Genomic DNA, 19,805 nt, shown 5'->3' with positions numbered 1-19,805 from the left:
TCTTATCACAAGGGAGAGAGACAAGAAGAGAGAGAAGCGTGCATTGTTCAAGGATGTACACCTATAGATGTAGAGTGTAGAGAAGAGTTTGTGTCATTAGATGAGATGAGTTTGGAAATTGAGATAATTAAACATGAGACAAGGAGTAACAAAAATAGATGTGTTCTATTGATTTATTGTGCTACAATTAAATAACTTTTATAGAGTTTAGTAGAGGAGATGTTGCCTTAGTAGTGCATTTCACTTAGATGTTGCTTTGCTTAGCCCTCATAATACATTCACTGTTTTAGATTTACTAAATGTTTGCTACCATAGCCAATGTTTTAAGTTATCATAGGCAATATGGTTCCTAGCCGATAGATCGGCTTCCTTTTACTCCATCATCATGGATATGATGCTCAATTATGTCTTCTTAACATATAGTTATTTGCAATAATTACTTTTTTTAGGGTTGGAAAAGGCTTTGGTCTCTTTAACCTATTTTTGTTTCTCCTATTGATGGTGGGAAATTGCAGCCCAAAGGGGGCGGCCTCTACACATCCAGAGATAGTGACCCTCCATCACCTTGGGGAATGATGGGAAAACCAATCATCACAAAGAAACATAACAGAGAAGGGAGGGGGATCATCTATCAATGAACGTAGCAACGCCGCGAATACAGACTGCCTAGAGCCATCAAAATGACTAGATAACCATTAGGAAGAGGATGGGGTCTAGGAGGGTCGGTTATTTTCCATGAGCTTATGAAGGTGATTAACACTTTGACGAATAGATATACGCCATGTGTGCAAGAATGGTGGGTGTGTAAGAGATGCGTAAGAGTGGTCAAAGGAAACACCAAGAAGGTGGAAAATTTTATGATTTTTGGCCTTCCATTACTCTCACATATGATCTCTGATTTGAGTGGAGATCATAGCCGATTTGCAATTTACGCGTTGAGATCTTTCCATAGATATGCTACATGATATAGTTTTACTCGTTATATTTTAAATTCCATTTTTGGCGGAAATTTGAATTCAAATAAACTAGCGGTTTAGCCTGTTTGAATTCAAAAGCTATCATTTGATTACTTTCTTAATACTAAAGGTTTAACTTCTTAAGCCAACATGGCAGTGGTGCAGCCAAAGTTGGTCGGTGCTAGGAGAAAGCACAAGCAGGTATGTACGAGCTAGCAAGTGCATGGCAAAGGGCTAAAGCAAGTGTGAAGACCTAGGCAAGCAAGGGGAAACAGAAAAAGGATGCGGTTTTATAGGCCTAAAGGGCTCCAAAATGGGACAAATGGGATGGCAAGGAAGGATGTCTTAAGGGCTGGTTTTTTGCATGGGAATGTACTACTTAAAGTACTCTAGAAGTTGGTACAAACGGCTCCTCAAACAGAGCCCCGATGTAAAAGTTATTGAAGTTCAAAGATGGAGTGCATTGCACATTCTAGACGGACAGGGTAGAGGGAGACAGGTGGTTAGGTTTTAGCAAATAGATGCAAAGTGTTTGAGTTCTTTCAAATTGTCAATCGAAGCTCTAGAATGAAAGTTATGGCCAGTCGAGGGTCGGGTGTGCGCCAAGTTGACTGCATTGGTAGTTGTGCCATCTGGTGTTTTTTTGCACCCTTGGTTTGCAAGCCCGCAAAGTTCACATGCGACGAGAATTGTGGAGTTGGGAGTACGCGTTGGCGGCTGTCGATAGCACTTTGCGGGTTGGGGAGCGGATCACCGTGCAGAGGGTTGCAAGACTCTAAAGTTGGAGGGAGAAAAAAGCTGTTTTAACATGTGTTGCTTATGAAATTATGGAGCTTTTAGGTTGGGACACCTAGGCAAGGCACGTGACGCCCTCTTAAAACCCACACGTGCAATCCTAAATGGGGAACAAAGGCTATATAGTTTAAAGGGGTTCCCACTAGTGGTGCATCCAAGAGAGAGAGTTCTGAGCGATCGCTGTTGTGGCGAAAACATGGGTGTGCGACGGCCAATTTTGGTGGACTAAATGGCGATGGCAATGGGGCGGCACCATTGGACAGTGGTCGAGCGGCAGTCCGCCGCCGGTGGTGATGACGTGGTGCCTGTAAGCGGCTTGTCCCACGCTCGTAAGGGGCCTAAATTTTTAAGTGAAGGCCCTTGGGTGCGCCCTTCCCTTGGTGGCACAGAGGCAGAGAGAGAGAGAGAGAGAGAGAGAGAGAGAGAGAGAGAGAGAGAGAGAGAGAGAGAGAGAGAGAGAGAGAGAGAGAGAGAGAGAGAGAGAGAGAGAGAGAGAGAGAGAGAGAGATCGGCAAAGCCCACCAAGAGGGGGTCTCGCATGCAGACTTACCAAATCGAGCGCACAAGTGTTCGATTGTCCGTATCTTGCTAAAATCAATTGGGGGCCTCTATTAAAAAACATTTTTGGGTCATTTGAGGGGTCTTTTTCCAAACCAAGGGGCAGTTTTTCCAGGGTCTGCAAGGCCAATGTTTTTGAGTGTGGCTTCCATGGATGTGTGTTCCTGTGGAGCCTATCGATCTTTTTGAGTGTTGTGCTTTGCCAAGTCGACCATAATGGCGCTCATGGTGATGTATAGAGTTTTTTGGTGTTGATTGAAGAGAATTCCCGACGGTTTGTCTATGACCCCCGTGTTACCATATACATGTGTTAGTGATGTGTGTGAACACGCTTAGGACTCTCGTGGCATTTGTCCCTCACTGGGAGGTTTTCCCCCCCGTGCCTTGTATATACACCCATCACTTTAGGGCTAACTTATCTTTCCATTGCACACTAAGTAATACTATTCTCTATTGTGCTCCTTGAGCCTCCTTCACCTTCTCCAAGTTGTGTGTGTTTCCCTGTAACCCTATTTCCAACAATTGGTATCAGACCAAGGTTGCATCCTCTCGGGCTTAGTCGACAGCATCGCCAGCACACGCTTGCTCACTTTCTTAAATTTCAGTGAGATTTGGTGAGCATCAATAACATGTCAATAAATAATTTGGAAAGGCTTGTAAATCTCAATCTACTCAGATTTTTCATTCGGGCTCATTTCGGCCTCCGTTTCCACTATAGGCAGTGTTACGCAAGCAATTTTGTCATTTTGTGCAAAATTTTTGTCAATGTTATTTTTTGCATAACATGTCCCTTACAGTCTTCCACGGGTTGTGTTATATAGCACGTGTCAATCTCCCTTCGTTTCTCCTCTTTTCAGGCAGTTTTCACATCAGGGGCAACCATTCACCATGGCTGACAACAACACATATGTGTTCAAGATGTTTGCTGTATGGAATTTGCCTATTAACTTGAGAGTAGCGGAAATTAATGAGAATACTTTTAAGAAATTACTTTGTGAGCATAGCGGGTGAACATAGTTGAAGATAACAACATAAACATAGCAATTAGTTAACTTGGCACGAACAATGCTTTTGCAAGAGAGAGAATTTAGAGAACATGACAACAATTGAGGACCGGATATAGGTGGAGCCGGTCCCCCCTCCAATAGGCAATTGCCTAATTGTATTATGATTTCTCCCATTAAGAGAGACTAGCTACAATACGATCTTTGTGTTCCTTGGGACCTAGGCGATGCAATGAAGATGGAATGCTTCATGCATCACAAGCATAACATAAACTTTGAAGAAAGCTTTAACTATCCCAAGCCTCAGTCCCAAGAACTCAAACACCTTCGAAGGTGGAGAGAGCTAGTAGGGAATGAGGGTAGGGAAGAGGAAGAAGAAACATTTCATAGGAGAAAGAATTAGCTCCTCACTTATCATAACTCTTCTTGCTAGCATACATAATAGCATAGGAATGAAGAAGGAGAAGATGTCAAGATTAAGCATTGAAGCATGGCTCTTGGTTGGATTTGCACTCCATAGCCAAGAGTGTTGGTGTAGGCTCTCAACCTCTACTTGCTTGGAGAAGGAGAGGGAGATCTTGCACTTTGCACATTGCATAATGAGAGTGTGTGTGGGAGAGTATACCCCCTAAGCAACCCCCTAGCTTGCTTTGGTCGAAACCCCCTTGTAGATCATGCTTGAAGCTCATTGGACCCCTCTAGGCCTATAGTCAATCATAAGCAGGAGTTATACCAAGCAACAAGGGTAGCCTTGGGAAAAGTGTCCCCCTTTCCCCTTTGAGAGAGGGGACTTGATAAATGCAAATTCAATTAATTAAATCTCCTAAATTATCATTGGACCCCTTTTAAGCCTAGCCAATAGGATTCAAGCACCTCGTGAAGGTAGCATGGGGGGTAGGACCTTGACATGTGTCCTTGCTGCCTCTTAAGGCTTGGGGTTACCTTGAGTGTGTGTGTGTGTGTGTTCTCTCACTAGCCCCTACAATATGGGCTCGCCCCCTCTTATGTAGGGATCACTTTGACTTTTGGTGCTCAAGCACCTGACTCATCAAGCATGACAAAGCACTTTCAGCGTGGGGGTGTTCCCACAAGCATCTCAAGCAAGCACAACAAAGTACCTCAAGCACCTTAGTCATCTGGCAGGACAAGCACCTCAAGTATCTCAATCATCAAGCATCTCAAGCACGTCAATCATTATGCACCTCAGGCACCTCAAGCACCTTAAGCACCTTAAGCTTAGGCCGGGTTCCCACCTCAAGCTTACCTAAGGTCAAAGGACTTTTACACTAACTATTGGAGGTCTTCCATGAAGCTAACCATAAGGTCTTCTAAGCTCCATTGGTAACCTTGCTACTTGATAGACCATCTCTCATTTGGGCCCCTTTACCATTGGCCTTGTGTTGAGATAGATCCATAAGCACATGTGTATATCTTAACCCTTGTTCCCGTTTATTCTCCCACATTAAGTGATCAGTTTAATATGAGAAAATCATTTGGGTTGGTTAGATATTAGATTTTATGAAATTGTCTACTAAGGATAGAATGGATGGGGACAATTACCGAATGTGGGCTTACATGATGCAACATGTTCTTGTGTCAAAGGGTGTCTGGAATACTCTGCATGGAATTGATGTACGTCTTGGTTCTATGGATACATGCAATGTTCAGGATGTTGCTTGTTTTGGTGGCAAGATTGATGTTGTTAGACATATTTTGACTATATCTAAGCATGCTCATTGGGATGTAAGAGATATGCATGCTCATGCATTGATTGCATTATCTGTGAAGCACACTATTACTCCTTACATTCGTTTAGCTAAATCTGCAAAAGAGGTTTGGGATGTTCTGACTGGGGTCTTTATGCAAGTCGCAACAATGAGGCTAAAATTTCATTGCTCCGTAAAGAGATAGAGTCCAAGATTATGCATGAGGAAGATGAAATGGACATTGTCCTTACTAGTGTCAAGCATATAAATGAGCAACTTATTTCTGCACGTGAAGTCATTTCTGACAGTTCCCTTGTGCAGACTATTCTTGATGCTTTGCTAGATTCTTACCAGACTTTTGCTAGTACTTGGAGACTTATGACCCAAAGAAATCATGAGGTTGTCAAGTTTGATGCATTAAGCACATTTCTATTGCAAGAGACACTTTCTAGAAAAAACAGGGCTAAACAGTGTGCAGTTGAGTAGGCCTTTATTGTTGCTCAAAGAAAAAGTGGTAACACCAATGTGGCCACTTCTCATGGTTCTTATGCGAGTGGAAAGGAACCTATTCCTAATGCTTTTGCTGGCATCACTTCATTTGAAATTTTGGTGACAAGGACAAAAAGAAGATGCGTTGCCATTATTGTAAAGCTAATGATCACTTGATCAAGCAGTGTCCAAAATTGAAGACAAAAGAGGCTGAGAAGAAAGAGGTTGGTTCCACTACAAGTGCAACTATTGTCAAGTCTTCTATGAAAGGAGATTGTGATGTTGATGTAGATGTAGAATGGGCTTTTAGTACAGAGTGCACTTTTGATCCTTCTGTCCATGATGCATGTATGTTAGTTGTTGTAGATGCTCGTGTGTGGTACTTTGATAGTGGTGCTACAAAGCACATTACATCTCATCTTGTGACTTGTTTACTTCTCTCGAGGATGCCCCTCATGGAAATAGAGTCACTTATGCAAACAATGCCTCTTATCCAGCCAAGGGAGTTGCAAAGATTGTGCTAACTGCTACGAATGGCAGTTCTTTCACACTTATGCAAACAATGTGTCAGACAAGTTACATTGAGACAATGCTATGTAAGTTTGGACTTGTGGATTGCAAATCATTGCCACTTCCATGGAAACAAGTTTGAAATAGAGTCTTCATGATGTTGATGATCCTGTGGATCGATGTCACTCTTTATCAAACTATTGTTGGCTGCCTTATTTATGTATGCAAGAGGTCGGATATTCAGTTTGCAGTCTCACAGGTCAGCAGATTTATGCATAGCATAGGGTCCAAGCATTGGCAAGATTTCAAGAAGGTTTTTTCACTACTTGAGTGGCACTTTACATCTTGGCTTGTTTGATCCCAAGGGGGGATCATTGCCGCCAGATTTGAATGCTTTTTTGAACTTTGATTGGGCTAGTTGTTTTGACATGCAAGTGTCCAAGTGGTTTTTTTCATTCTCGGCAGTCCATGTATCTCATGGTTGATAAAAAATAAAACTACTATGGCCACTTCCAATTGTGAGACTGTGTACATGGAAATCTTCACAACTACGATTGAATGTGTATGGCTCAGACGCCTTATGGCATATTCGGGTGCTGGACAGAACACTGCCAACACCATCTACACTATCAGTCAGAGCGCATTGTCAATTGTGAGGAACCCAATTTTTTCATGCTCAAAGAAAATATAGGTGCCTTACCACTATGATTGCACAAAGCACATTGAGGTGCATTACCACTATGTCAGTAAGAGGCTCTCAGAAGGAGAGATTAGCTTGGCTTATGTGCCAACGCAGGACAACCTTGCAGATCTTTTCACAAAGGCATTGTCTCGTGAGAAGTTCAAAGATTTTTGCAAAGCTTTAGGCTTACTCCCCTTTGTGGATTGATCATGTCCTCAGGGCATGGCACTTCCATATACTCTATGTGCCAGCTCTTGTTCACTGCATCACTCACAGGGGGGATTTGTTACCATATACATGTGGTAGTGATTTGGTGTGAACAACTTAGGACCGTCGAGGCTTTTTTCCCCTCACGAGGAGGTTTTTCCCCCTGTGCATTGTATTTACACCCATCACTCTAGGGCTAACTTATCTTTCCATTTCACACTAAGTAATACTACTCTTTGTTGTGTGTCTTGAGCTTCCTTCATCTTCTCCAAGATATGTGTGTTTCCCTGCAACCCTATTTCCAACACCCCACCCCCTAATCTTTTTCTACCGTGTTTCTTTGTGTGAGTGTTGGTGCCAGAGGATGTGCGTGCCTGCCGACCTTTTGATGCGGTGCAAAGAGAGAGAGAGAGAGAGAGAGAGAGAGAGAGAGAGAGAGAGAGAGAGAGAGAGAGAGAGAGAGAGAGAGAGAGAGAGAGTTTTTGTGTGAATCGATGGCTTGACAGAAATTGTGCATATGTTGTGAGTGCGTGTGTGTTTGGTCTTGGCAAGCGCGTTGGCACGCTGATTTGGATGAAAACGGTAGTTTTCTTGTGCGAGTGTGTTGTTTGAAGGTGTTTTTTGAGTGGATTGGGGTGTATTGGATACCATGAGTCATAGAGAGACATTTTTCTTATGTGATGGGTGTGTTCCCCATTCCCACTCTCCATCTTCTGGTACCCCCAATGAGGAGCACATTGGTGCTCTTGTTTGAAGTTGATGCAACGGTTTAATCGATGTCGAAGATACAAGTTTTAAAGAGCAATTTTTTCTAGGGATGGCATGGTCCAATTTCTCCATTTTCATTGGGGTCGAAGATGCGGAGACCTGGCTCCAAGATTACGGATTTTTTTTGCTAGAAAGCAGTGTGGAGAGTGAAGAAGGTGTGGTGCGAGTTTTCCCACTCCTCGTTCGAGGAAAGCAAAGCAGTGGTTTGGTGGGCTATGCAAAGAAGAAAAGATGGATTGTGAAACCCTAGAAGTGGATTTTTGAAGCAAATTTGTAGCAGGTGGGCAACTAGATGAAGTGAAGCAAAAGCTTGACGATTTAAAGAAAAGCTTGGAAGGGGATTTTCAAGCATTCGAGCGCAAACATTCAAGCGGGATTTTTAAGGCCTTTGGGGAAATTTGGTCGCTAAAAATGTTGGTTTTCTTAAATTGAGCAAGTTTATGGACTGCTTGCATGAGGAGGCGCGAGACAAAGTGGAGATAGATGGCCCAATGTCATATGAGAGAGTGGTGGCTCTAGCAAAAGGGTGGACCAAGAAGATATTGTGACATGCAAGGCAAGGATTGCAAAGTGTTGTGATGCGAAAGCAGTGTGATGCGATGTAAGTCAAGATAAAGACGATGCAAAGGGATGTGCCCTTGCAAGAACAACCAAGGGTTCTATGGATGCAAAAGATCAAGTGGTTTCTATGCCGAGGATGACATCAAGAGAGGCTCCAATTGTGAAAGAAATGAAGATGGTTCCAGATCAAGCAAGAGATGTGCTGCCAAATCAAGGTACATTTGTTCAGACTCCTTTGAAGTGTCATAGAGATCAAAAGGTGCGGTTTGCAGAGGAGGTTGAAGCAGTGAACCTTGAGGAGATTCTTGAGCTTGAGACAAAAGAGGAGATTGAGCCGAGTGATACCAGTTCTATGGATGCAGATACAATTTGGGAAACTAAGTCGTCTCAATCGAGGTCTGAAGAGTTTGATCTCTTGCACATGAGCAAAGATGCAGTGAAAGTGTGTAAAGAGAAGGGAGCATAGTAAGCCGAGGTGCTTGATGGAGATCGATGAAGGAATCCTGGCCTACAGGTGGTGACATGCATGTAAAAATGATATGTGGGGCTTTTCTAATGGCCATGCTAGTGAAAGTGATAGTGGAGTGTGTTATGATGGCACATCAAGTACAAGATTTTTCCAAAAGGGGTGAGGTAGCCTTGCCTATGGAAGAAGACCAAGATGATGCGGTGTGGGGAGAGTTTCTTTCTTCTTTGGCGGAGCATGATGTAGTGGTAGAAGAGGTGGTTGAGGAGCAGGTAATTGAAGCTGACAAGCAAGAGGTGTTGATCAACCTTGAAGGGCCAATTGAAGAAGAAGGGCTTGATGATGCTGAGATTGAATGCATTGCTAGTGAAGAGGAGGGCATGGGACCAAAGATAGAGGAGCTTCGAGTACAACATATGTATTCCATGGTAGCAATGAAGTGAAATTCCAGGTTGGGGCTAAGGTTTAAATGGAGGCGTGCAAGTCCTGGTTGAAGGGTATGCTGGTAAATGCTGCTGTGCAGTGGGTGATCAAGCAAGTACAGAGTCTGCTTGGAGAGGACCTTGATTTACATGGATGGGAATGAGGGTCATGTACGTCTATTTTAAGTGATGGTATATTTGGTGATGCTTGGCATGGGCTAAACAAAACTGGCACCACAACAACTAGAATTTCCCATTCAACACAAAACACACACTAAAAACCTAGCCACCCCATGCATTGTCTTAAGGCCAAGGGAGCCCGCTCCACCTTTCAATCCTCTTACGATGGCTTACTCGAGGCAAGGGCTACACACGCAAACATCAATCAAACAACTAAAAAAACAATAGGACACTTGAAACACTTACACTTGTGCAGATTTCATGATGTTTAGCAAGCATAGTACGAAGAAAAACCATCAAGACGCGGAGCCCAAAACCACCTCTTCTTTGATGAGACCACCAAAGAGCATACAATTATAGAAGCAACCTCTAATTCCACTCCTCTCTTCTCTTTGATATACACTATGCAAAGCACTTTGCATTCGTGGATTTAGCAAGCATTAGGCCAAGGGTATGGCTATTTGCACTCACAAGCTAGCATAGCATAATGCAAGGCTTCTTGCGCAAAGTTTGTAGCCTCTCTTGCACTCTCCTTCTCTAGACTTATCACTTGTTCTTCTCATGTACATCTTTATTACAAAGAGAGGCCCTCCCTTTACAGGTTTTTGGAGGGATTATAGTTCTCATGATCACTTTTAATAACACATAACAAAGCTTTTCTTAGAAGTAATTTGATATAGGTGAGGAGATAGGTGGTAGGGCTAGATTTAAGGTTAGCAGGTTAGAACTCTAGTTAGTATTTTTACATAATAGAAAATGGAAATATACAGTGGTAGGTTGTGTAAAATGAGAAATTAGCAAGATATCTGGTAGGATTACAATCTCTCTTGTCCGTAGTGTTGAGGAAATGAAGAATGACCGCCCTCATCTTTTATATCCGGTGCTTGGAATCCAATTGAATTGGTTTCTCTCCCACTAATTGCATACTTTTGTCCACTTTGTCATAGGTGGAATAAATTAGAAGATTATGGAGCATTGGAGATGCATGAGAAGGAGAAAAGGAAAAAAGATGACTAATGGTTACTTCAAATGATCTTCTACATGCTAGATTTTCCCCATGCTACTAATGGTGGTGTGTGTGTGATGAGAGTGTGTAAGGATTTAAAAATGTGTAAAAAGAGAATGTGCTATTTGAAAGTGCATAAATGTATATTAAAACCCTAGAGAGGCCCAAAAAAGCCCTCAAGGTCATGGTCATTGGTCCTTGGGTCCTTTCTTGATGTGTGAGAGAGAGAGAGAGAGAGGGAATAAGGAAAGAAAGTGAAATTTAAGCTAGGGTTTTGTGGAAAAGTGTAGAAGCTGCACACATGTCACCAAACTCTTGAAAAGATCTTACATGTCCACTTGTTTATGTATACCTTTGTCCACATGTCCACCATGACTTTGCATAAAACCTATGTCTATCCTCTTGTATAGGCTTGTATGTTGTTGAACTGCATAACTTATCTTTGAAATAGAATGTGGAGCCAACGCTTCATGTCTTTTGCATTCAAGTCTCCTTAACTTCCTAGAAATGAATATATATGTCCTCTTGAGAAAAGTCCTCCCAAAGCTATTTTTCCATGTAGAGATATTACCAACCTTATTTATTATTGTATGGATATATACAAGGAGTAGCATAGAAAGCTATATGGATAAGCTAAAATAAAAAGGTATAAGTGAAAATATTTTTATTTATTTATTTTAAACCCTCAATTATAGTATACATATGGAAACTCACATTTTTTAATAACGCACATCTAAAGTTAATATAAAGCAAAAGGTGGGGTTCCCATGAGAAAGATTGACGACGGATATTTTTCCCACCATTTCACCTAGACATAGATAGCTTATAAGCATTATGTACATATATACATATTTGGTTTATTATGGCTATGTGCGGCATTTTTTGCTATTTCTTTTCTTATGATAGTTGGACCAAAAAACAACTATCATTTAGCCCCCCCCTTTAGTTGATGGTTCGTTCATGTACCATCAACTAGATCGCATTGGAATGAAAATTGTGGGTAATCTTGTAGGGGAATTTCAAACTCCGAGCAAACTTTTCCGAGCAATCATAAATACGAGCAAACCCCATCAAGACTCCATATAGAACATAAACAATAATAGGAAACATTTAGCATCAAATTACATATCATCTATTTATCATTGTCCCTAAACACCTCAAGCATTGCACATGGAGACTTCAATCATCCACCCTTATATTAACTCCTTAATAGGAAACATTTAGCATTAGAATACATATTATCTATCTACCATTGTCTCTAAACACCTCAAGCATTCCTCATGGAAACTTCAATCCACTCTTATATTAACTCCTTGATTATCCAAGGCTATGCTCCCTCCTTCGAAGTACGGCGCATGGTCATAGATAGTCAGACCATGGTAAATGCTTAGACAAGTGTGTGTGTGTGTGCTCTCTCTCTCTCTCTCTCTTGTGGAATGAAGAGAGGGGTTTCTCAATACATAATCTTATGGCAAGTGCTTGTAGGGAGAGAGACTTGTTTATTTTTTCAATATTGTCAAGAAATGCTTAGAGGGTGAAAGCATGTTAACCTGTCATGCTTTTTCATGTCCCGGACAATGCTAACTAGCACAATTTTGACATATGCTAACTAGTACAATAACTTGAGCTACATCTCTAAGATCTATGACATATGATATATCAATAGAAAGCACTTTAAACAAGGAATCCAAATGTACAACCTCCGACAAATTTTGATATTATTTGTAAAAAATTTACTGGACGCCCAACTTTTTGAAGATGTGCTAACTTGAAACTGCTAACTAGCACAAAAAGCGCGACAGGTTTACATGCTTTCACTAAAGTTTAGGGAATTGATTGAAGAAGTAGGTTTGGTAGAGTTTATTGGCAAGTTGGAGTTAATATGAACAATGTGTATTTGCAATCTTCTAAATTGTATCTTATTGAAATTGGAGATAAATCATTTTCGGTGGGTAGCTTTATTTTTTCTAGCTCCCAAAAAAGATGTTTCTGCTTACAATCATGACACTTGTCAAACCAAGAGGAAAATGAAAATATCCTCCACACTCTTGAAAAGAATATCGTGAAAGCATTAAAGAAACCCTTAAATTTCAAGTCTGAAGAAATATTTTTTTGTTGAACACTTAGTTGCAGTCAAACTCCTTTTGATTAGATGCAATAGTAGCCAAAAGGCATATACACTTCTGCAAAGAACCTCACAAATCTAAGTACACGTAGGTAAAGTGATTGTTTCCTATATAGCCGATAAAGTGATTGTTTCCTATATAGCCAAAATAGAATGTAATAATGACATGATGCAAAATTTCACGACGTTGGTTACATTTTTTAGCTCTCTTGTGCTTGTTCTTATAATTATAACATTTAAACATTGCTCTCTCTCTCTCCAATCATGCTTCGATTAATTTAAAATAAACTATCCTAATGTAAGGTGACTGCCACATCATTCCATCTGCCCCAGTGCACGTAGTCATCATCGGCCCAGGCTGAAGGAATGGAAGAGCGCCACATGTATTTTTAATACCACGTGAAGATTTTGATATACTACAAAGAAGAACGAAGAGGCTCTCCTTCAAAAGTATCACCAATTGCACATGTAGTGCATGTGATCAAGAGGTTCCAAGAGCTGGATGCAGGAGCATTCACAGTAATTCGATCGATAGATTCACCATCGTCAACATCTTACCTTTTCGATCATAGGATAATCTGCCATGCACAGAGGGCTTCAACATCTTCCCCTCCCTTCTTGTGAGACTCTTATAAGATTGCCACATTGTAGGCAATGACTTTGTTTCGCTCCTACGGATTTCTTTTGACATGTCCATTGTGCAATCATGTTGGAGCCTCTCCACTACCTTGTGAAGTTGTCCCACCCCTAGTAGTTGCAGCTATGTTTTGCAGAATCTGAACAAAGTGAAATCCCACCATGCATCTATATGAGCACTTACCCTAGAGGGTACCCCCCTCCAAGGGCTCAATAGGTTTTATTTGTTGTTAAACTTTAACACAATGGTGTTGGCTAGGAATGGAAAATATGAGGGTCCATATTCTTTTAAGCTTGTTAAAGGCACACAAGGTGAGGCAAGAAGGTCAGCCGTCTTCATTTTGACTAGTGGCCAAATATAAACAAAGCCCCTTAAAGAATCTATGAGTGAGTTGGCACTGACACAGACTCTTTTTGAGAATTTCCAGAGGACTGCGGAGTCTCTTTTTTAGTTTTCAGGGCGAGCCACAAAAGAGGAGACCCTTATTAAGGAGGATTTTATGGGCAAGGACGAATGAGGTGATGAAGATCATGGAGGAATTGCCCACATGAAGGGTAAAGATAAGGTTCGTCTTCCACAACTGCATATTCACAAAAGGCAATCCATCCCCCTTCTCCTCCTGCTTATGGGATGGAGCATAGTTGACTCTTTTACCGAGAAAGATAAACCAGTGATGCATTTTGGGTCCCGGCTCCGCCTGGATATGGGGTGGAAAGGTGTAGGAATAGCAAGCAAGGGAGCTGGCTTGGTATTAGTTAATGTAGAGGGGTTTTCACACTTTGATGCTCCTTTGATGCCCTTGTTTACCTAGCAACCTCTTCACCTCCAACAACATCGGAGACTCAGCGCCTCTCTTTGTTGTTAAGTGAGTTACTCAAGCCAATCGATGGCTATATGTGTGTTAAAAACCACAATGGCATAATCATGTTGACCTTTGGTGTTTCCTTAGTGCTGTTTCCTCTTGCTACCTTCTATTTGCTACTTTTTCTCTTCCAAAACCACCAATGCTATTGCACCTGCAGATGGTGCCAACAACATGAGGAGTGCACTATTTTTCTTTTGCTTGTTGTTCCTTCTTTGCAGACGATGCAACAACATGAGGAGTGCACTATTTTTATTTTGCTTATTTTGGATGACAGAGACGAGTCTTCCCCGTATGCAGCTATGCTTGCTTCTCAGGAGTGCAAGGAGTTGCGGATAACAGCTCTGCACATCAAGCTGAGGGCAACTGGCTGGAACAAGACCAAGACACCTGGGCCTGGTGCACAGTCAGCATTGAGAGCACTTGCTCGTTCTAGCATGTGGATCGGACGAATTGAGGATGTCCCTTCTTTGCAGATGGTGCTCTCTGTGCTGATGGTTGTCCACTGGCTCCAATTGCTCGTTGTCAGACTCTACCCTCTCTACAACGAGCTCATCGGTAGCTTTCTTGAAAGTGCTCGCCTCTCTCTCTCTCTCTCTCTCTCTCTCAGGGGAACTCATAGAAACTAGTTTTGCACTTGACCTTCCCGGTTTGAAAGGTGTGGTACATAGAAGCCTTGATACCTTCAGAGACTGCATGCTTTGCAAGCTCACCAAGTACGAGAAGCCGCACTGTAGTTTGAATCTCCCTGCTAGTGATGGTGGGCTTCTTGTTGTAGCGAGCAAGGCGGGCTGCCTCTTGTGGGATCTTCTCAAAAATGTCATTGATGAAGGAATTTATGATGCCCATGGCCTTAGAGGAAATACCTTTGTCGGGATGTACCTGCTTGAGAACTTTGAAGATGTAAATCTTGTAGGTCTCGGTGCTCCTGGCCTTCTTCTTCTTCTTCTTGTCACTGCCTTCCTTAGCAGTAGCAGGTTTCTTCCAGCCGGTTTCTTAATTGCCTTGAGACCCTTCTGTGCCTTCTGCTCAGCTTCTGCAGCGGGGGTAGCGCTTTCCTTGGATTTGGGCTGCCATAATTAGAACTCAGCAAAATAGAACACCATCAGTCGATGAAGATGCGGAGTGGTCTTCTGACACCGTAGCCGGCGTTCAAACTATCAGAGACACACTTTTTTGTATTTACCCTTGTCTAGTACCTCTGAAAGCCCTCTCTCTCTCTCTCTCTCTCTCTCTCTCACACACACACACACACACACACACACACACAAAATGGATACTTCACGTGCTACAGACGAGGCAACCCGCGCAATACTGTGGAAGATGGCGCGCGTGCACGCACACACACACAAGAAGTTTCCCCCTTTTGCTCACGTTGACTCTCTCTCACTCTAACTTCTCTCTCTCTCTCTCTCTCTCTCACACACACACACACACACACACACTCTGTCACACATGCATTTCACTGGCCAGTATGAGAGTGTGTTGGGCTTTGTCTATCTGCACCACAGACGACGGACCTAACAGCCTTGCAACAGCGTGAAGGAGCTCTTTCTATACAGTGCTCATACAGAAAAGCGATATAGGTAGATGATTGACAGCTAGGAGAATGAGTTTCATATGCCAAACTTCTCTCTCTCTCTCTCTCTCTCTCTCTCTCTCTCTCTTTTACACAGGGCGCTGATCTCAATATAGAGGAGCATGGCACCTCTCAACTCACGCTGTCATGCAACAGGTTCAACCCCCTTGTGCCGGCCAGCTACGCGACGTCGTCCCCACTGAGAAAAATGCAGTGGGGAGATGGATATAAGGGTTGGCAAGGTATCATTAACAGAGTTCCTCATGCCGAGCCGCACCCACCAACACAATATCATGGGAAACGGAGCCTCTCTCTAAAAACTATCTGAAAGAGCGCACGCCGACGCGCGCTCTTTCAGATAGTTTTTAGAGAGAGAGAACGCTGTCATGCAGGAGGTTCAGCCCCCTCGCGCCGGCCAGCTACGCGAAGTCGTCCCCACTGAGAAAAATGCAGTGCGGAGATGGATATAAGGGTTGTCAAGGTATCATTAACAAAGTTCCTCATGTGGAGCCACACCCACCAGCACAATATCATCGGAAACGGACCGGCGCGCACTCTTTCAGATAGTTTTTAGAGAGAGAGAGAGAGAGAGAGAGAGAGAGAGAGAGAGAACGCTGTCATGCAGGAGGTTCAGCCCCTTGTGCCGGCCAGCTAGGCGATGTCGTCCCCACTGAGAAAAATGCAGTGCGGAGATGGATATAAGGGCTTTCAAGGTATCATTAACAGAGTTCCTCATGCGGAGCCGCACCCACCAACACAATATCATCGGAAACGGACCCTCTCTCTCTCTCTCTCTCTAAAAACTATCTGAAAGAGCCGCACCCACCAGCACAATATCATCGAAAACGGACCGTCTCTCTCTCTCTAAAAACTATCTGAACGAGCGCGCGCCGGCGCGCGCTCTTTCAGATAGTTTTTAGAGAGAGAAAGAGAGAGAGAGAGAGAGATCTTTCTCTCTGAGGTTCCCGAACAGGTGCCCATGATGAACCTGGTGCCCGTGATGGCGAGCATGTGTTTGGAGTTGCTCTTATCTTTGCCTCATTCAATGAAACCTAATTTGTGCATGTCACTAATCTGTTTGGCAAAGAGACACTTGCTCGTGTTATGGGTGGCATGAAGGTGAAAATTGATAGAGACGAGTCTTCCTCGTATGCAGCCATGCTTGCTTCTCAGGAGTGCAAGGAGTTGCGGATAATAGCTCTGCACATCAAGCTGAGGGCAACTGGCTGGAACAAGACCAAGACACCCGGGCCTGGTGCACAGTCAGCATTGAGAGCACTTGCTCGTTCTGGCATGTGGATCGGACGAATTGAGGATGTCACCCCTATTCCGACGTATAGACAGCGCACAAAGGAGAGGTGGTCGGAGAGGTCGCAGGCTGTAAGGCACAGGACTATTTGGACGTCAACAAAGCGAGGAAAGATGTGGATGTTCTAGCTCCAATGGTGTGCCTTGTCACTATTATTATTGGATTATTGAAATTGCAAGTTTTCTTTGTGTTGTGGCTCAGGAGCTTTGTTGGGTTAGGTTCTAAATTAGTCACTGTTTTAAAAAAAGAGAGAGGGAGAGAGGGAGAGAGAGAGAGAGAAGGTTTACATGCTTCAAGTTTCAATCAGTGTGCCAACGTTTAAAAAAAAAAAGCAACATGAGAATCTTTGACAAGTGCCGATTGTGGAGCTAGAAAGAAAAAGGAATGAAGCACAGCTTGCAGGTGTCACATGAGGAGAGGGAGGCGAGGGGAGAGACCAACAGATCGCACGAGCCGAGGAAGTATCAAGAACGGTCTTGCAAGGTGGGGGCAAGACCAACAGAGGCTAGTGCTTTGGAGCACATATGGAGCTGGCAGGTGTAGAGAAGTTTTTTTAAAGTTTATGGTTCGCTATGCAACACAGCTTGATGCGTCAGCTGATGTGGTTAAATAGTGAGGTTGCGACTATATACTCTTAGGGGTACGAGATCAAATCCTAGTCCTGAACTTTTGGAGCGTAACACAAAGGGTAAGGTTGGAAGGGTTGGATCCAAGAGGAATCTACCGTAGAAATGAATATAATTTAATTAGAATGAATTAGTAGTGATTCTGAGTCGAGAAAATCAATTTCACAAGTATACAAAATCCCCTATACGGTAGATCCAAAGAGGAAATTTTTCAACATAACCGCCATTCTTTTCAATTTAACTCTCATCCTTTATTCCCTCTAGTCAACACACTCAGCATTCAGGATTCTAGGTCGAGAAAATCAACGTCACAAATATACAAAATCCCCTATACGGTAGATTCAAAGAGGAAATTTTTCAAAATAACCACCATTCTTTTCAATTTAACTCTAATCCCTCTTTCCCTCCAGTCAACACAATGTTTTGATTTTTCAACAGGCTCAATTCTAAGATGAGGCACACTTTCCCCAAGAAGTGGATTCAATGGTTGCCAATTTGTGCATAACCTATAACCAGCCATGCTACCTTCTTGTGAGAACTACGAGCAATTGTGTAATTAATTAGATATAGGACTTAAATTTTATGAGAGCTTGAAAAAAGTACATCACAAGTGTCACTTTCTTTGTCGTGATCTACCATTCCCAATGCCTAGGAGCAGGAAGGGCACGCCTGGTTGCCAACTAGTTGCACCCTTTCTTTTTCCATCACAAGTGTCACATTGATTATCGTGGTTTGTCGTTTCCAACTTGCTCCACCCTTGCGCCTCGGAGCAGGGAGGGTGCAACTGGCTGCCAACTAGTTGTGCCCCTTTCTTTTTTCAGTTTCTCATGACTTGGCCTAGAGAACTGTGAAAACTCAAAGAGCCCTCTCTAAAAACAACTCATTGAATGAGTTCAGACTGGCTCAGATTCTTTCAGAAATGCTTTTTTAGAGAGAGAGAGAGAGAGAGAGAGAGAGAGAGAGAGAGAGAGAGAAAGAGATCTTGGAAGTAGTCTGTTTGTTTTCATGTATTGGCGTGGTTTTCATGAGGGCTAAGACTGAAGTGGGAGAATGCACAAGCTGAACATAAAGAGAAGAAAGAATAGGGAAAGATTGAAGTAGACTTTTTTAGCTTTGGTTTCTTAGAGTGCAAAGAATTTTTCTTGGAGATTCTCTAGGCTCGACATTTTGTTGTAAAGACGTTTTGTATCTGCTGAAAACAAATGTCTTATTGTCCCGGTGATAGTGATAATGTTCCTCATTTTTTAGAGAGAGAGAGAGAGAGAGAGAGAGAGAGAGAGAGAGAGAGAGAGAGAGAGAGATAGATAGATTTTATTATCGTCCTCGGAGGTCAAATATGACCTATGGGACCAAAGTTACATGTGATGTACTATGTGTATGGCTGATGAGTGACTCTCGATGCTCCAAAACTGTAGTGATGAGAGTCGCAATGGAGAGCCCACACTTTGGCTGGGAGAGGAAAGTGTGTAGGTCTAAGTTATGGCTGAAAATGTGAGAGAAGCAAGTTCGGATGTGATCAAAAGCTGAGCACTCTAGTAGTGTGTGGTACTCAGACTCTCGAACTTGCAGTGAGCATAATGTGCACAATTGATTTGACTCTTCTCCATTGCCCCAACGCCCTATGTTAAGCCTCACGGCACACGGACACCCTATGATCTATAAACGTTGTATTGTTTAGAGTCAGGTACCGGGCTTGTCGGACCAATAGGAACAGGGTAAGGGTGATCGTCGATGACAGGCGCACTCTAACTGGAATATTCAAGGAGTTAGTGGGCTAAGTATGGGCGCCCAAGTGTGAATGGGGTGAGCTCATATAAAAGCCACTAAACCTAAATTTTACTCATTCTCTCATTTGTGCAATAGAAGAGTGCTCTTGCTCCATCTCCATCTCCATTTTCTTCTTCTTCACCTCCTCGTGTGTGTGTGTATGTGTGTGTGTGTGTGTGTGTGTGAGAGAGAGAGAGAGAGAGAGAGAGAGAGAGAGAGAGAGAGAGAGAGAGAGAGAGGGAGAGTGTGTGTGCGATCGAGCATTACGAAGGCACGACGGCGGAGAAGCGGTTGAGCGCGGCACGACTGCAGCTTCTTCTTCATCGCGGCGAGGAATCCTCCACGGCAGGAGCATAGAGCGGTGAGTGACACACCATTGCCCTCTTTTGAGCTTGCTAGATTAGTCTTGTTGTGTGCTTGGATCCATTTGTGGCTCGCACACGGTGTATCGGCAAGTCCCTTGCTTCGACAGTGCGGCAAGGAGCGCACATTTTTGGCGCCGTTGCCGGGGAATTGCCCTGCACTAAGCCGAAGAGGCACTTTGTGCTTCTCCTATGAGTTGTTTGTAGTAGGAAAGAAGAGGAAGAGGA

General features: G+C 43.0%; 2 pseudogenes; one reads left to right on the top strand and one right to left on the bottom strand.

Annotated features, from left to right (window-relative positions):
* Positions 1-14,540: 14,540 nt before the first annotated feature.
* LOC147441665 (histone H2B.6-like) lies at positions 14,541-15,778 on the bottom strand (annotated as a pseudogene).
* An 839-nt stretch (positions 15,779-16,617) lies between these two features.
* LOC147441664 (small ribosomal subunit protein uS11y pseudogene) lies at positions 16,618-16,897 on the top strand (annotated as a pseudogene).
* The last annotated feature ends 2,908 nt before the right edge of the window (positions 16,898-19,805 follow it).

Source organism: Adiantum capillus-veneris, chromosome 15 (genome assembly GCF_014529385.1).
Source record: "Adiantum capillus-veneris isolate H3 chromosome 15, ASM1452938v2, whole genome shotgun sequence".
Classification (NCBI taxonomy): Eukaryota; Viridiplantae; Streptophyta; class Polypodiopsida; order Polypodiales; family Pteridaceae; genus Adiantum; species Adiantum capillus-veneris.
This window is presented reverse-complemented; position numbering and strand designations above follow the sequence as displayed.